At 25.7% G+C, this 19,252-nt stretch overlaps 1 protein-coding gene across 5 annotated transcripts in view; it reads left to right on the top strand.

Annotated features, from left to right (window-relative positions):
• The window catches only part of zfh2 (Zn finger homeodomain 2), a 131,194-nt gene that overhangs the window by 51,713 nt on the left and 60,229 nt on the right, over positions 1-19,252 (top strand). The window lies entirely within an intron of this gene.

A 19,252-nucleotide genomic window follows, 5' to 3' on the forward strand; every position in this document is an offset into this window, starting at 1 on the left:
AATATTCATATATTTCGATAAGAATGTAATATTTTATTTTGCATAATGTATTTCCTTAATTAAAATGTTTATCTAAATAACTATATTACTATAATTGTAGAGGATATATAAACTATAATTATAGAGGATATATTTTACGTATTCTCTAGTAATTACATTTCTTAATATGTTATAGTTCGTATCTCATTTAAGTAAAGTAATGTAGAATCACCTGATTAATTATTGCTCAGAAAAGTTAGTAGTACAAACAGAAAGCTGTAAAGGAAATTACCATCAGAATTTCTTTTAATATTAATATATTAAATATTACATACTATTAAAATGACTTAGTCTACCTTAATAATTATGTACGTAGAGCCCTGATACCCACACCGCGAACTAAATTTGTTGTATTAATTTACAGTGGCCTAATTTAAAATGTTTCTTTTATAAACTCCTTTATTATGCATTATTATAATATTATGAGAGAACCCGCACTAATTTCATTTGATGCTCAAAATAACCTTTTATATCAGTCATATTTATGCTATATCGACGTCATTTTTAGAATTCCAATGAAGATGTAGCGGATTTTCTGAAAGTTTTATAAAAATTAAAAAACTGTTTTCTTCTTGTTGGGTTATAATTTGCGTTTAACTTACATTTTTACGTCCAGTATTTAAAAAATACATGTATGCATATTTAAAAAAATACTTTTGAATCACTATTCTAGTGAATTTATCAGAAAAATAGAGTAAAAATACATTAAAATATATATTTAGTTGGTTTTTTTGAAAATCTAAATCCAATCCTACGTTTTTCATTCGTAATTGACCTACTTACTTCGACTAGTTCTTAATTTCAAGAAATATGTTTAAAATTTCGTATTACAATTATTTTTCTTTGACCTGAGTCTGAAGTTTAGTATAAAGTGCCACTTTTTTCAGAATATCAGCTTTTGATTTCGTTGAACCCGTACGTATAGCCTTCCTTCTTCGTTTAATTACAGTATACATGTAGCTACCGTAGGTTACTTTCTAAATACACAGTCCCAATGTATTGTTTAATTAGAGTATTACAACAAACGGGGAACAGGATACAGAACTGTAGAATTGAGAGAGGACTATGTTTCAATCGGTTGATCTTCTGCACTAAGCACAGGTAGTTACTATCTGTGCCAGCTCAAAAAACGTTAGGTTTGGTAGTTTTGTTAATCATTCGAAAGTTAAAAAAATGAACAAACTTGAAATATATCGTATTCAGCGGTTAAATCAAGCAATTTATCTAACTATCACAACCTCGGTCTTCATTCTTGTTTTTTCCTGTAGATTTATAACTATAAATAAAATTACTAGTTATAAGCTTCATATGATAACTTTAAGTGATACTATAAGCTTCATATAACAGCTTTAAGTGATACATCAAAGTACATAGAGACTTACTTAATAGACTAAATTGTTTTAATCTATAGTCATCTTCGTTACCTTTAGTTTTTTTCTTTTTAATTATACATTCCAAATATCTGTGAATGTTTTTAGTATAAATATATATATATATATATTTTATTATTATAAGAGCATCTTAAGTTTTGAAAGTATGTGTAGAAGGTTGTGTAGAATCTTACGCGGATATTCTGTGGCGATTCCTTCTCACATACACTCTCTCTCTCACTCTCACTATGTGTATTCACTCTATGTATGTGTGTTTGTGCGCGCGCTGTGTGTTTGTGGTTTTTATGGTAAAAGTGGTATTTATGGTGATGTAGTGGTATAGTGATATGGTGTGGTATTTATATAATTTTCTTTTTTTAATATATTCCAATCTTCCTCATTTTTAGTGAATAAATTATCCAATTTATCACTTTATAGATTATTCGAAGGGAATTTTCTGTAATATCATAAGTATTAATACAATAGCTCAATCCTCTTCAGTTCTCTAGAAGCTTTATAAAACAGTTGATGATATAGCTTAATCTTTAAAAAATCTACTTAGTTATATTTGTTATCAGGGCAATTGATTCTTATCAGAGTAACTGATAAATGTCCATCCGTTATTCAATTAGTTCAATATCAGGTATTACATAAAACGTAGGTATTATGTAGATCAAGAGCTATGTGTCGCATGACTAGTTCCTTTCCTACGAAATGTATATAATTGGTTCATTTTTAAATGAATAAGTCAAACAAATATAAATTCTGAAAAATAGTATTTATATTCCTTGTATTTACTAAAAATTATTAATCCGATAAAAATATGTCTAAGAAATTACCTAGTTATTCGTGGTAATCTGAAAAAAAACTAAGGTTAAAAAAGCAGGAAGTGATTATTATATGGTAATTCAACATAATAATACAAATTCTTTTATTTATCATTAAAAATATTCAATAAAAACCTAATTATTGATTTTACTCAAAATAATACAAATCAAAACAAAGAGATTGTTTTAATAGATCTTTTTCTGATAACAGATTAATAAGGAAATTATTTATTTTGTAATGTAATGAAATTATAATATATATTATCTTTGCACGTAATATTATGGCTTTATAATAGTAACAACAAAATAATATATTTTAGAAGTTAATATTAGCCTTGAAATGGCGATGAATTCTACGCATTATTCACTTATAATAATTTATGTTCAAAATGTGTAATGGTTTATTGTAATGTAGACATATCAAGTTTAAAAAAAAATTAACTTTTCTTTTACAAATTCTTATTGTTACTCAATGTAATTTTTTTTAAATATAAACATTCATACATATGCGCATGTGCATACAACGACGGTATAAAAATACTTTTATTACATCATAAAATAGGTTATGAGGTGTAGAATATTTCAGAAATATGTACCCCTTAGTGTGTTAAATTTTTTGTAGTATTTATTTTTTTTATCCATAGTTCTATATAGTTTTCTCAAATCTAGACTAAATAAAAAAAATTGGGTATTGCTTTGTAAATTTATCATAAATAAACCAGTTGTTCCTGTTTAAATATATTTAAAAAAAGAATGTTATCTCAAATATTCTTATACATTAAAAAATCGGTTTTGTGTTTGTTCATGTGTATGTGTGTGTAACCTTAAATATTTAAATAAGTGTAATGAAATTTAATAATGTAAAAAAGTAGGTAAATGATGTATTTTTTTACAAACATATTGCTGTTTGTCTTAATATTTCTTTCATGATTTATTTCTGTTATGCAAGAAATGTGTGATAATTTTGTTTTTATGTATGTTTACGGTTAAATAATAGTGAAATTGGTCTTATGTATGTATAATATCAATTAATATAACAATAAATTTAATTTTAAAAAGAATTGGTGTAACCCTAAACTTCTATGATTTTTTTTGTATATTTTTAATATTCTGATTCTAAGCAATTAAATCTGCTTATACCTATGCCCGGAAAAAAGATAGCCCAAATTTTTTCTATTTTATGGGGGTTTACATTTTATAAATATCTGTCTCATTGGATTTTTTATATAATCTACGTTTGTTCTTTTTTAGAAAATGTTTTTAAATGATTATTGAATTTTAATCATTATAATTGAAAAATATTATGACTATATGATTGACCTTAATTTAGATTTAAGGGTATATTTTGTTACATTGAAGACTTTATTACATTTTTAAATTTAAAAAAATTTTTGAATTTTTTTAAAATTGGGTTTATTTAATTTTTTTATTTTTCTGTAAACGCATAATTAAACTGAAGTTTCAACGAAATTTATGATAATTCATAGGCTGGAATTGTACTAATAAACTTCTTAGCCGGTTTTATGAACATAAAATTATATTTTAATAATAATTTCCAAGTCTAATCTAATTTATTTTTTATATAAAAGGCCCAACCTGGACTGATTCTATTACCTCCAAACAATGTAGTATATTAGTAAATATTATTTGCAATTTTGTATCTTAAAAATAAGTTTTATTTTTTTTATATACAAACATCTTTCTTTATGTATATTTAGTGTAAATATATATACATAAATTTTTTTTTTTTTGTTTCTAATACAATATAGTAACAGAATATACTACACTTTAGTTCTCTGAATCCATCTTTCTTTCACATTTCTCAATCCATTTATCTTGCTTTTATTGTCCCAACCAAGTTTAAGATTTATACATCCTGCCCAGGTTAATATGTTTGTTATGTTTGTATGTTTTGTTTTGTTATTTTTTTTTCTTATGTATCTTTCTTTATGCTTTAATGTGGTTTTAAATTTTTTTTTACTATTAACGTACATATCTATTTATTCTTTGTGCTGTACATATTATAATTAATCAACCATTTTTTCCCCAGATATTTTTCTTGTAGGCGGATTTATTATTATCATATTTTTCTTGAACCATAATTTTTATTAAATTGTATATATATATATATAATTTTTGCTAAAAATTTAATTAATCATCCAGTTTAATTTATGTATAATAGGGTTTTTACCATTATTATCGTCTTTTTTAAATGAAATAAAATTAAGCTTATTTTAGTGTTATTTTTTCCATTTACCTTTCTGATTATTACGTTTAATAAATAATTGTTACATATAATATAACACAGTTATTATTTTACTTCTTTAAAAATCTTTATTACTAATACTTTATGAAGAAATTTTAGCTGGAAAAAAATATTTTAATCTTTTTTTAAATTTGAAAAATTCTGAAACAGTATAACTAAACTTATTTATTGATGTCTATAAAAATAAGAAAATGAATATTTAAAGTAGAAATTATAATAAGAATATATGTAATAAATTGTTTACTTTTTAAAAGAACTATTTACACTTTACTATTTCTCCGGGATATTATAAATAATTGTCAAAATGATACTCTTCACGGTTTCCGTTTTTTTTCTTCCGGAATATCTTTGTTGGAAGTGAATCTTTATTTTTATGAAAAGAATAAAAATCATTCAATCAAACAATACTTACTTATCTGCCTTAAGTAATAATAATAATAATAATAATTCTTTTATTATCGAGATTTGGAAAATCTCATTCATTCTAGGACCTAAAATTATTAAATAATTGAAGTAAAACTTACATAAATAATAATATACTCGTATTTGTCGAAACTAATTAAATTTTATAAATTATTTATCTTGTATATTTGGTTTTTGAAATAAAATTATATGATGCAATATTTATAATATTAATCATTTTTCCCCTTTTCATTTTGAGGCAAAATCGAAATCACTAATATTTTTCTAACTTTAACTAATTATACGCTGCTAAAGGTATTTTTTTAGAACTATTTTTCTTTGCCCCAAATAAGAAATACAATCGGTTACAATATTAAAGAAATCGTAAGTAAATATAATCACATAAAATGACATGCAGAGAGCCTTCTGTGAATGCTCCACAAAAATTACTTATTCCTACACAGAACATTCAATGTTAAGTACACGCGTAAAGTTAAAGACAGAGAACAGTACTATTGGTAATTCTGGAATAAAAAAAACAATCAAAGATTAATAAACAAGAGACAATAAAACACTTAGAGAAAAAAAATTAAAAATAAAACTAAAATTTAACGAAGTGAAATAATAAATTGGTGGGTAACATTCAGTTGGTGCAGCTCCAACTCAAATCACATAAATTCATGAATGTCCACACGTGGAGTCGTTTTAGCCTTCTAACTTCTTCACGATTGTCTAGAAGGTAAAAGGTAAATAATTCGCGTGGTTGTTTAGTCGTCCTTTATATGAAATCGTTGTATTTCTTTTCGAACATACAGTAAATCCTTATATTTGTGGCTCTCACTGTTTCTTACAAATCAAGGCGTTTATGTCATACTCCTCAGTAATTTTTTTGGGAAATTGCTGTATTACCTCGCCGTTGCTGCTGCTTGTAGAACCCCAAAGTTAGATCCCACAGTACCAAATCGGTTTTAACAACTACATGTACAAGAACTGCTCGTTAGATAGTGAAAACTAGCCCAACGGGTTGGTCTAGTGGTGAACTCGTCATCGCAAATCAACTGATTTCGAAGTCGAGAGTTTTAAGGTTCAAAATAAAGGCAGTTACTTTAATATGGTTTTGAATACTAGATCGTGGATACCGGTGTTCTTTGATGGTTGGATTTCAGTTGACCATACACCTCTGTAATGGTCGACCTGTGACTACAGGATTACACTTCATTTACTTCATTTCATTTATCATCCTCATTTATCATCTAAAGTAATACCTTACGGTGGTTCCGGAGGCTAAACAGAAAAAAGGAGATAGTGAAAGTTGTGATCGCCTGCTCAGCAACCAGTACATTTCTTTAAGGTTAATATTTAGATATTTTCTGTTTCTTAAGGGTACGTTATTTTAAAAAAATGTTTGAGAGCCGCTGGTTTAATTCATTACACAATTAACACATAACTATATTACAAGTTCATCTACTTAAATGCTAGTAATTTCATCGTTTAATAATTAATATTTAGGCATATTTTTTTTTTTTTAAATTAACGCTTAATTATTTTATTTATATTTTACTGTATTGTACTTTGTATTTATATTTTTGTGTTTTGTTTTATATATGTTTAACTTGAAATTTTAGTGTTAATACTTTAAGCAAACTTATAATATAATAATAATAATTACTAAAAAGATTTTAACTTTATTGTACCATGAAACTAGGCGGTCATTATTAGAGGGTGGAATCTGTTGTTTAGTATAGGGGAAATTCCCTAATTGTATTATTGAATTCTTGTATGTAGGCCGTCCAGCTTCATATCTTTCTAAAAGTGGAAACAGTTTTGACAACCGTTCTCGTAAAGAACTTATTATTCTTCTTTTTTGTTTGTTCTCCTCGTTATAAGATATTACAGTGTTTCTGTTCCTTTTTAATGCTAAAGAATTTTTTCTTTGTAGAATTTTTAACGTTTTGATTTTTTATTTTACTTTTTCTTTTATTAAACGGATAATTTTATAAATTCTTTTGTGAATTTTTACTAATCATTAGGAATATTTTTGTCACTATAATTAAATAAATTTTATGTTTTGGAATTTTACCATTTATACCTATAAAATAATCTCAATTTTAATAAATAGTAAATTAAATTCTAAAATAATTATTTAAGACATTATTACTTTTATATTTACATTTTCATGAAATCATTTATAATTTTTATTATTAATTGTAAAAAAAAAAATTATTTCATCGGTAGTTTTTATTTTATGATAATATTTTTCGATTTGATGGGAGGTTTATCGAATTTAGAATACAATGTTGTAATTTAGAATACTTGTTGGATTGATCGCGCTTTTTTGTTTTTGACAAATAAAAAAAAAACAAAAATAATAACATTTCTAGTTTATAAATGTATTATATTTCTTAATGACGATTTATTTATTCATTGTGCATTTATAATATTAATTTATCTTACTACTTAATGGTGATTTTTGTATAAGGGGAAATATACGTATGATTAAACAATTCACATGAATTATTTTTTCATTTTGATATAATTATTTAGTTATATGAAAATAAAATTATTATCCCCATTGTTTGTTTTACTTTTATTTACAAAATTAAAAGAGTTTACAAAATTTGTCACCAATGATTTTTTTACTTCCTTCTACGAAGTAAAGGAAGTATTGTGATCGCGAAAAATTTCAGTTATCAGATTTCAATTAAAAGATCCATTTTTAACCATCCCTGAATCAATTTTGACTAGTTTCAGCGTGATGTTTGTACGTACATATGTATCTCGCATAAATCAAAAACTATTAGCCGTAGGATGTTGAAATTTTGGATTCAGGACTGTTGAACATCTAGTCGTGTACCTTCCCTTTTGGTTGCAATCGACTGAACCAAAAGTGTCTAAAAACTGGACATTTTCTTAAATGTAGTAATAAGACCTGATTGAGAGCTTTTCAACGATTTATCATTAGTGGTACTTATTTTCATTGGTTCCAGTGTTATAGCCAAATAAAAGCGTAATTAATTAAATATTTTATCTTACAAGGGTATATCGGTTAAAATGAGATTTCATCTCCTTTTTTTAATTTTTTTTTTTTTATTATTTAAATATATTGATTTATTAATAATTATCCGATTGTAAAATATTTTTTAAGATAAATAATGATTCAATTATAATAATGGAAAAAAAGAAAAAGTGGAACTAATGAAATAAAATTTTATGTACTTTACGTTTTAAAAAAATATGTATGTGTAATTTAATAGGCGTACAAGGAAGTCATGTGTTACCAACATCAGATTTTTTTTTAGTGGTTCCTTAAAAGTTATTACATCTTTAATATTTCGTCATATGTATTATAATTATTGCCGCGTACTTGTAATACTATTGAATTTTAATGTCATTTGTTTGGTATTATAAATCACAATATGATATAAATGATTTGAAATAAGCACCGGTTTTTATTTTAATGAAATATTTTATGAAGTTTTATTAAATATTTATTATATGTTATCTGGTATCCATGATTACATAATTTTAATTTATTTGTGTAAAATTTATAAGCACATATTATAAGAAAACAATATTTGAAATCAATAAAAATCTAAAAAATATAATTTAATCTTTTTATTATATAGAAATGTACAAATAATTAAATCGTTTTCTGTAGATTAATTTAATTTGTTGATCAAATAAAAACAGCGCGATTTACATTAAATGATAAAATGATTTGCAATTAAGGATAACGAGATTGCAGGAAGTGCAAGGAAAAAATGAAAGAAGAATTCCGCAGCTTTTAAAAATACTGTACGCAGTCTTTTCTTTTTAGAATAAAATATTTATGTACTTCTTTGTATATTGTAACCAACTTAGCAGGTTATATCGTTTTGTTTGTTAAAGTAAATGTATCTAACATATTAAGAAAATAAAATCCTTTTTTATTTTTATTTTTGAAAACGTAACAATACCAATAGAATGGTTGAACAACGTTCTTTTTGTAAACGACCATTTTCTTAAATAAAACTAGTTCTCTTCCAAATTCTCCGGCTCTTTTGAATACCGTTACATAAAGAAAGGGAATTTATTTCTTGAATTCTTTACCATTACCGTGGACACTGCGCAAACAACTAAAATAACACTATAAATGCAAGCAAATGCACTTAGTTGGCGGATTCCTTTTATTTATTTTTTAATTGATTTTAAATATATGATCAGATTTATTACTTATTCATTAAATGTCTTTTTTTTGTTCGTTATATTTGTTTTTCCCTTTAAAAAAAAGTCCTTTTTAATACGAATTTAATTTCCTTTAATGCAGGATTTAATTTTTAAATGAATAATTTTATAATGAAATATTATTTTTTGTTGGCAAAAATTTGCTATTTCTTAAAAGAAAAAAAATATATTCTGTCTTACTGCTTTTTGCCATTTTATCACTATCGCTATATCTACAACATTGTTTTAAGCGAATAACTTATTTTTTAAAATAATAATTCGATTTTAAAAACAAATTTCTGATCTAGTCCTGGGAGAATGAAAATTATAATAAAAGGATATAGTTTCTTAGCATTAACCTCCTAATTAACTATTTTAATATAAACAAATTTTGTTAGTTGTTTCCTATTTCTGTATTCCTTATATCAAATATCCCTTTCAGATATATTCATGATAACTTTGCTGCTTAACAAAATATAATGTCATAAAAAGAGGAATAAAGGAATCAGAAATTCTTTTACGTCTAATTTTCAAAAATATATCTTACAATTTTTTTAATAGTAGTAAAAACCCTTCTAATTTAGCCAAATTTAGTTTCTTAATAATGTGATAAAAGGGTAAAATAGGAATTATTTGAAGTAATTTTTTTAATAACTAGTCTAATAGATGTAGAACAACTAACATGAATTTATGTGAGTTAGGTCACATAAACGATAACAAAATAATGACCACCATTTTTTTAAAGATTAACAAACATTCCATATCAGGTTTATTAGAAAAATTATGAAGTGAAATAGTTTTCAGTTCCCTTCTCCGAGTCAAATATACAGTTGTGTATCAGAATGCTAAATCTACCGAAATACATGTAATATTAACGTACAAATCGACGCAAACTTCACTCAGTTTTCGGAAGAATCGACTGTAAAATGAACATTAATTTTCACACAGTAAGAAATTCTTATTGATCCTGCTTAGACTTCAGATGCTTAACATTGCTATACTCATTAAAAAAGAGTAGAATAAAATAATATAAAAATTATTATATACTGTTTCGTTTTCAAACAAATCAATTTATTCTTTATTCTTTCAATTCGGCAAGAAGGTAAATTTCATTATATTTTAAAGTAATATAAAACCTCATTACGTAGTCCTATTTATTTGTATTATGTTTTTTCCTTGTAAGAAATTATTATTTTTATTTTTTATTTTGTTTTAAGCCGTAATACATCAGTAATCACATATAGCATGATTGGCGGAGGTCTGACAGTTTTCGTCTAGCTCTCACTAAAGCTGACATCCTCCATCAAAATGTTGTCAAAACAATTCGATAAAAGTAAATTATCATAGGCATTGTTGGGGGTATGTAATACCCAAGATTTTCGCGATGCCGGCCCCATGGCGCCAGTGTTAGAGACTCGACCTTCCATCCAGAGGTTCCGAGTTCGAATTCCGGTAAGGTATAGCATTTTCATACGATACAAAGTTGTCATTTCGTCTTAGAGCAATACCTAACGGTGATCCGGAAGCTAAAAAGAGGTACAGATACAGTTTGTCATGGGAAGAAACCTGGTTAGAGACCCCCATAATTTCACATTCATTATCAATTTTCCGAAACCTCACCTTAATCGGTTTCAATGTTATCTCTAATCAACTTCCTACCAGATATTTTTCTTGGGTCTCTACTTGAGGACGCCAGTGACTCACGTTTCCGAGAGGTTAGTAGTAGAAAACAACACTCGCAAGACGATGTCTCATCATCGTCATTTGGTTCAGCTGATAGTTGATCCATGTTTATATTCCTCTACGGCTTAGATTAGCCCGGCTAAAATGATAAAAAGAGAGACTAAAATGATGCATAAATTAGTATAATTTACAAAAAATGTTTTTGTTTTATCTCCCAAATCCGAAACTAGGTTTATACTAATCTGGTACAAATATTTATTTCACAATTATCAAATGTGTAAATTTAATAAACACAACTACACCATTAAATAACAGCTGTTTAAAAAAAAATTGTTTTTAATGACTACCTTTTTTTAATTTTCTGTTTAGCCTCCGGAACCACCGTAAGGTACTACTTCAGAGAATGAATGAGGATGATATGTATGGATATAAATGAAGTGTAGTCTTTTACCTTCTCAGATTGACCATTTCTGAGGTCTGTGGTTAGTTGAAACCTAACCAAGCAACACCGGTATCCAAGATCTAGTTTTCAGATCCGTATAAAAGTAACTGCCTTTACCAGGACCACCTAAATATTTAAAATGTGACTAATTTTAAATCTAAGAAAACGTTGTTATTTGTATTTTTTAATTCATTATAATTATAACAAAAAAATACGAAGTTATTTTTATTAGAGTTTTTCTAGGTAGTATAAAATTATTCTGGTGAAAATTTCAAATAAATTGGCCTTTCTGTATTAAGAATAAAAACAAAATATGATTAGTAATAATAATTATTTATTTATTTAGTTTTTTGTTAGTTTTTGTTATTTTATTTTTAACATCTTTCGTTTGAAAAGATTATAAAGAAGAAGCAGATCGGTGTGTGTGTGTGTGTAATAAATGGGCAGTTTAATGGAGTGGATTGCAGATCAGATGAAGGGGGAACTCGGTGAGGGGGAAGTATGTGTTTTTAAGATTCTTGATGATATAAGAATGACTTAATCCGACATTATTACAACTCTCAGTTGTAATAACGGGGCGCTGAGTTGAAATAGTTGATGTTGTTATCTTTTACATAGTAGTACGATGTACAGTCGACTACTCTCTTAATGTCTTTGCTTCATTTCTTAAAAAAAATAATTGATGCAAGAGTAAATAATGATAAAAAAAAACATAGATGATTTCTTTCAACGAAAACATAGTGTAGCGACTAAGTATACCTATTAAAACGTTTTTGTAATTAGGACATTTTCCAGAAGAAAGAATGTAATTTCCTTAGGTCCGGTTTTTCCTAGATCTCTATTGTCCTCTGCCAATTAGCCTATACGGCATCGTAATTATGTAATAGACTAGAACGTTCCTGTAACAACTTTAATTTAGAATAAGTCAGTAAATTTCTTTTTTTTTTATTTTAACTTTAATAATAGTAATTTCTTTTATTTATTTTCATCCAAATTTTCCTTCCGTTCTACATAGTTAATACAGTTTTTAAAACAAAAAACATTTTTTTGCAATTTGTTCTTCTGTTCCGCAGATATATAAAACATAACCGGAATTGTAACCTTATATTTAAAAAATATATATATTCTTTATAAAAATATTTAACGTTATTTGTTATTAGTCAATGAAGTTGGATATTAAAATTATTTACCAATCACATCAGAAAACTGAAAAACACAGCTATTATTAATAAAATTATTATTACTGAGAAAGTGGAAAAAATGCATGATTATTATAGCAACATTTTATATTTTATACCAGTAACAATTGTTGAGGTATTTAGGTAAATCTTCTGTATATATAGAAGATTTTTGAATTAATACTTCCTTTCGTTTCCAGGGAAAAGTAGGTAAAAACAAAATAAATACTTCATGTGTGTGTTTTTATTTCTAGAGAAAGAATTATTTAAATATTATATGAATAGATTTTATTACATACTTTTTAAGTAATTATTAAAATAATAAAAATCAGAAATTAGTTACGGGAGTTAAATTTTTCTACAGAATTGATAAATTTACTTTTATTTAGTTTCATGGGAATTTTCATTGAATTTACTCACATTGTTTCAATTTTTCTTAAACATAAATCAAACTGAAATTCTCGAAATTATTACATTATAATTTTTATGGGGTATTTCAATTGAGAAGATTAACGGTCTTAATCCAATTTTCTAATCCAAGTACTTGAAAACCTTTAAATTATTAACATATTACTTTTCATATACTTTTTTCCGTTTTGTAGAAAATTTAAAAAAACCATGAATTAATAATTTGTTAAAAACGTTTTTTAAGGAACAAACAATTTTATGAGTAATTTTTTCTTATTTTTACGGTTATAGTTAATAGCTAAACATATACATTTTTTTCCACACCACCCTTTCCCATCGTATCCCTGATAGGCTTTACCGAAGTTCGTCTCTTAGATTGTCTAAACCTAGTAACAAATCACAGTCACCGGTTTGCAATTCTGTCAGAATGCCACGTATGCAAATGCCCCTGCAGATATTTCCATCAGAACACAACTTACAACCACCTTCGTATGGCCTCTTCCAACCACGATTATCTACCGTAACTTACTACCCTCAACTTAAATTTACCAATTCGCGGAAGCGCGATCCCCGCGCTAACACCGAACGTTTCACACATTAAACCTTTTCCCTATCTAACTTCGGTTAGACTGTGTACTCAAATCATTACTTGACTGTAATGATCATTGCTTATTTTCATTGTTGAAAATAAACTACAATAAAGATTTCCAGTGCAAACTAATTTTATAATCAAAAATACGGTGTATTTCAAAATGAATATGGGGATTTTAAAGCGACGTAATATTTCTCAAGTTTCATGTACATTAACTAATTACATGAAATAAAAAAGCAACTTAAGCAGCTTTAACTGTGCGTAAGATTTAAAGCCTATAGATTATGGTTTGCCTACCAGCTTTGCAAATGAGCTTTTTTTACCGTGACTGTGAAGATTTTCTTTATCGTGTTGTATTCAGTGACGAATCAATAATACTTCATGTTAATGGAAAGGAAAACACTCATAATGTGTAATTATTAATGATAATGTGATTATTAAACACAAAAACTAAACAAGTAAAAAATCCCGTATCTTGGGATCAGAAAATTTTCATAAAATATTGCAGTGGGAACAAGACTCCCCAAAACTGATTGTTTTTTATGCCGCATCCAGACGGCAAGTTTACGGGCCATTCTTTTTCGCGGAAGCAAGTGTATCTGGAATGAACCATCTTGATATGCTACAACTATGGTTCGTTTCACAAACCACAGAACTTTATTTGGCAATAAAATGGTGCGTCTCCTTACCGACATAACGTTGTACGTGGTTGGTTGAATGAAAGTCTCCCCGATCTCTGGATCGGTTACCGAGGACAAGATTACAGGACTTGTTTGCCCAAGCATCCACGTTTGGCCGAACTGATTCCATGCGACTTTTTCTTTTTGAATTTATAAAGGATTAAGTGTTTGTACTGCCGATACCAGCTGAGCTACCTGACTTGAGACACAGGACTGAAACCCAGATGTCGCATCAATTACTCCAGATTAGCTGATTCAAGTATGGGATGAACTCCCCAATCAACTGGATGTGTACCGTCTGACGAATGACGGTCACATCGAACACTTATAAAAAAACCTGTTTGAATTGTTTTGACATTTCATTTATGATTTATAACTAATAAACTTAATAAATATTACGAAATTTAAAATCCCGAATTCATTTTTATACACACGGTACCTGCTTAAAAACTGTTGGGAGCTAACCCATTCGATTTAATTTACTTAAATATTTTTTAACATTACGATTCTTGCAGATTTACAAAATATAAAAATTTTTATTGTGTTATGTAAGCACATATGAACGCATATCAGTGACAAATACATTTTTTTTATTATTTTTTACTGATTAGTCTAAATTTGTGTAATTTATGTTTGATTTATTCATCATATCTTTTTCTTTTAATTGTTTGGCCTATTTCTTTATTCTTATTGTTTTAATAAAAGATAACTTAAAAAAATGAAAAATTTCATAAGTACAATAATAACTAATGTAAACTAACAAATTACGCAATTATAAATTTCATTGTTTTTAATAAAAATGTTACAATGACTTTGGTAAATAATCAAAGTTTTTTTAATAAATGTTTTGATTGTACGCATGTTTTAAATACATAATCGACTTATACAATAAAGTACTTAAAATATTAATAAAGTACGTTAAAAAAAACCTCTCACTAAACTTCCTTATTTTGAGATAATCGTATCCATATTTTAATTATAATTTTTAAATTGTATTGTATTTTTTGTTTTCTAAATCACGGTGTTGTTTTATGTTAAGCCGATATTTTTGTCGTTGAAAGTTTTTTTTTAAGAATAAAGTAGTTATATATAAGTAAAACAAAAAAGGTGCATACAGATTCAAAGACATAGTTTTATAATTGTTTATATATTTCTAAAGAAAGAGTCAAGAAAGAAAACAATTTACAGTGATGAATATCTAAAAAACACGAAAAGGGAATGTCTATCGACTGAAGTTGTAAACTGGACGGTCATTATTATTATAAATGCAATGTATGGTACGTAATAATTCTTAATGCAGTAGATTTATATAATATTTTAGTATTTTTGCTTCTATAAACGGAATTATGGGTGAACGATAATGTGAAATACGTATTAAAGTCGCTTTTCCTGTTAACAAATTTTGAGAAACCTACAGAGTTTTAAGTAAAAATTTTTCATTTACTCTTTTAAAGAAATCAAGTAATAAATAACTTATTGAAATGTTTAATTAGTTTTTTAAAAAAAACATTAAATCTTTAACGCGAATTGTATTATACAATTTTATATAGTTAAATTTGTGTATACAATGTAGTTTTAGAAAGGAAAATATACTAATCGACAAACTGAAGAAATGTCATGAGATAGAATATCACTAACCAGTTACTAATGTTAATCTTGGTCGCTTAGAGTAGTTGTACAATCTTTACATTTTTTATGGGTACTTATTTAATTTTTAAAAAAAACTATTTATATAAACTTTTCCATTTTTATTTAAAAAAATTAACTTACAACAAATGGCTAAAGTCACTTCTTTTCATATTAATCGATAAATTTTAAATAATTAATAAATAATTACATATTATAATAATAATAATGGGAACATGTTACATAAAAATAATGGAAACTTGCATAAAAATAGTTATCGTTAACAAAATCAACGTTGTAATTCATAGGTAGTTTATTTCTTTTAATAATTTTTAAAATAATTTAATAAGTTATATATAACTTATTTTATCTTAAACATAAATATTTAGATGTTATTCGATAAAAACGAAATTCTGTTACAATAGTTAAATATATCTGTTGCTAAATAATTAAAAATCCATTTCTATCACAAACTATTGGCTTTAAGCCAACCTGTAAAAAATTGTATTAATATTATGTAGGCGTGGTATCTTAAAAGAAAATGGCTTCTTTCAATCTTTTAACATCACCATGTAAATATAAATAAGAACGGTTTTAATAACAATACCATGTTCAATCGATTGAACTTTCTCTTTATTTATTTATTTTTTTCTTGTGAACGTGTAAGTACACCTATATGTTAACAGATTTTTAATGTTCACTCATCTAATAGATTATTTTATAACTTTTTTCCTAAAAATACTTTAATTCAAAATTAAACATTTTTTTTAATGATGTTAGAGGAATGAAATTATGTATTATCTTTTATTACTCATTATTAATGGATAAATGACTAAATACTAAAAATAGACTTGAATAATAAATAACGTAATACTAATAATGGTTACAAGAATAAAGCTTGAATATTCTTTTATCGTATTAGTTCATTTAATTAATTGATAGGCATTATTATTCGTTTAAAAATGTTAATTAATTCATTTGATATGTTCATTACTCGATAAATAGGTATTTATTTTTTAATTGAAATTTATTTATGACAAAAAAGAAATAATGAAAAAATATGATTTTAATTAAACTTTTGTTTGTCTACATTTTATTGTTAAATGAGTTTTAATTGAGGTTCATTTTGATTAGTTGATTATATTACTAAGGTAATTGCTTTTCTGATAAAATAAGGAAATACTCTTATAATATTATTATATGGAAGAGATTCGGCTATGTTGTAACAAAAGACTGCATGTCCAAGATGCTGTTGCATACAGTGTAAAAGATTCTGTTCTGTTCTCGTCTTGAGCTCAGCTCTTGGCTGTTAATTTGTGTCACACTACGTTTAGGTTTAGGTATAATATAACGGCAAACAATGAAGGTTTCCTTTTTACAATACCTGTTTTGTATTAAGATAATAAATACACTCTGGAATTTTCCATTAACCATCCATCTTTTTTTTTCTGGATTGAACTGGTGAGTTTTCTTTTTTCTTTCTTAAAAATTCTTTATTTATTATATATATATTTTTTTAATTTGAAGACTGTATTTAATATTAATTTATTAATTCTTCGTTATCATTTTCATCATGAATTATTGATTTTATGAAAAATATTTATTTCAATTAAGAGATTATATTACTGTAAAAAATTTAATAAACATTTAAATTTTTTTTTCTTTCTGATTTGCATTTATAAGCAAGAAAAAAGAAAATTTCAGAGTGCTGTACCATTAATTTAACTATACTGTGAGCACTTCGTTAATGTTTCATAATATATCATCAAATATTAACATCATATAACTTACCTTTATTACGTGTCAGTTTGTTCTACTCGTATTATGTAGATTCTAAAATTATGTACAAATGTTGAGTTATTGGTTGTAAGAATAAGTGTATATATTCAGTTAAGTCATCCAAATGATTTATTTTACTTAAATAGTATGATCGATTCTGTGTTTAAATATTAATAAATTATTGATAATTTTTACATAAAATCCAAACATTTGGATATTGTTTTGTAATACTGTATAAATTTATTATACTATTCGTATTATTTATTTTTATTTATTTATTTATTTATTTATAATTTTACTCAGTAACAGTAATTCAAATGAGCTTAAGCAGATATGGTTAATGTTTTGAAAAAATAAAATTAACAATTAAATATAATAATATATATATATATATATATATATATATAATAATTTGTCTACATTCATGAAAATCTTCTCCCGGAAAATATTTATTTTTTTTATTTCCTCTTTTCTTCTAGTGTTGTAATTGATAAAAAATATCATAGTTGAATTAACAAATACAAGATAATTAGTTTTGCTTGTCTAAATTCTAAAATAAATTTCCGTAAACCTTCAAAATAATAATAATGTGTTTTTATTTTCAAATTTGTTAAGTTAAAAATTCACTTTTATCTTTTTTTACTTGATGATATCACCAAATGAGCTTGAATGAAATATATTATGCCCTGCCGGAATTCGAACCTGGGACCTCCGGTTAAAAGGCCGAGACGGAGATCGATTTAAAATATATTTTTTTTTTATTTTGTTGAAAAAGTATGTATTTTAATTACAGAAATTTTAATACTAAAAAAAAAAATTAAAAGTTTAAACGTTGAAAAGATCGAACACACTTATAAGGATTGGTGTGAGTGCGTGCAACGCTTAATCAAGATATGATTTTTTCTCCCCAGCTGCTCGATTTGTAATAGGATTTTCTAAAATAAATCTTTCGGATTTAAAGTGGTAATATTTTTCAAACAAGATCTTATTTTTGTTTTTTTATTTGCTCATTAATTTTTGCTAAAATATTGGGTAATATTAAAAGGAATTAAAAAGTATGTTACTATATATTTAAATGTATTATTGTATCCTTTAATCTTACCCTTTTTATTGAATATATTTTTCATTTCCTTTAGGTCCTTTCTATAAATTCTAAACAAAAATTAAAAAAACAGATAGTTTAAAGACTGATAATTTAAAAATATATTTATTTATTTTCCTAAAAATTAATGTCCTTATATAATTATTAAAAATAATTAATTATTCCATTTTATTAAATATACATATATAGTGCTCTGTAAATTAATTTGTTACGTTACAGTATGTCTTCGAGCACTTTACAAGTAACAATTTATTTACACTTAACTCGTATAAATTTTCTTTCATATAATAGTTTTATATCGCCTAACTTAAAGGTCGGTAGTCTACAGGAAAGTGCTCTAAGAGGTTGGAAATAGAATTTAAGGATGTAAACGTATATTATAAAATAAGTAAGTGTAAATCAGTAAAGTGTCTTTTTAATTAATAGACATAAATAAACACTTAACTATTAAAATTTAACGGGCTTTTAGTTTCCAATTACCACCTGAAAAAATTGATGTGTACTTATGATTTTATTTGTATTCTAGGTTAAAAATGCTATTGAAATTTTATCGTATCGGAAAATTGCAATTGGCTCAGAAAAATTCCTCTACAGTAAAAAAAAATGGGGGGAAAACGCAGAATAAATTATTGGCTGATTAATTTAATTGTAACAA

Source organism: Lycorma delicatula, chromosome 6 (genome assembly GCF_047948215.1).
Source record: "Lycorma delicatula isolate Av1 chromosome 6, ASM4794821v1, whole genome shotgun sequence".
Classification (NCBI taxonomy): Eukaryota; Metazoa; Arthropoda; class Insecta; order Hemiptera; family Fulgoridae; genus Lycorma; species Lycorma delicatula.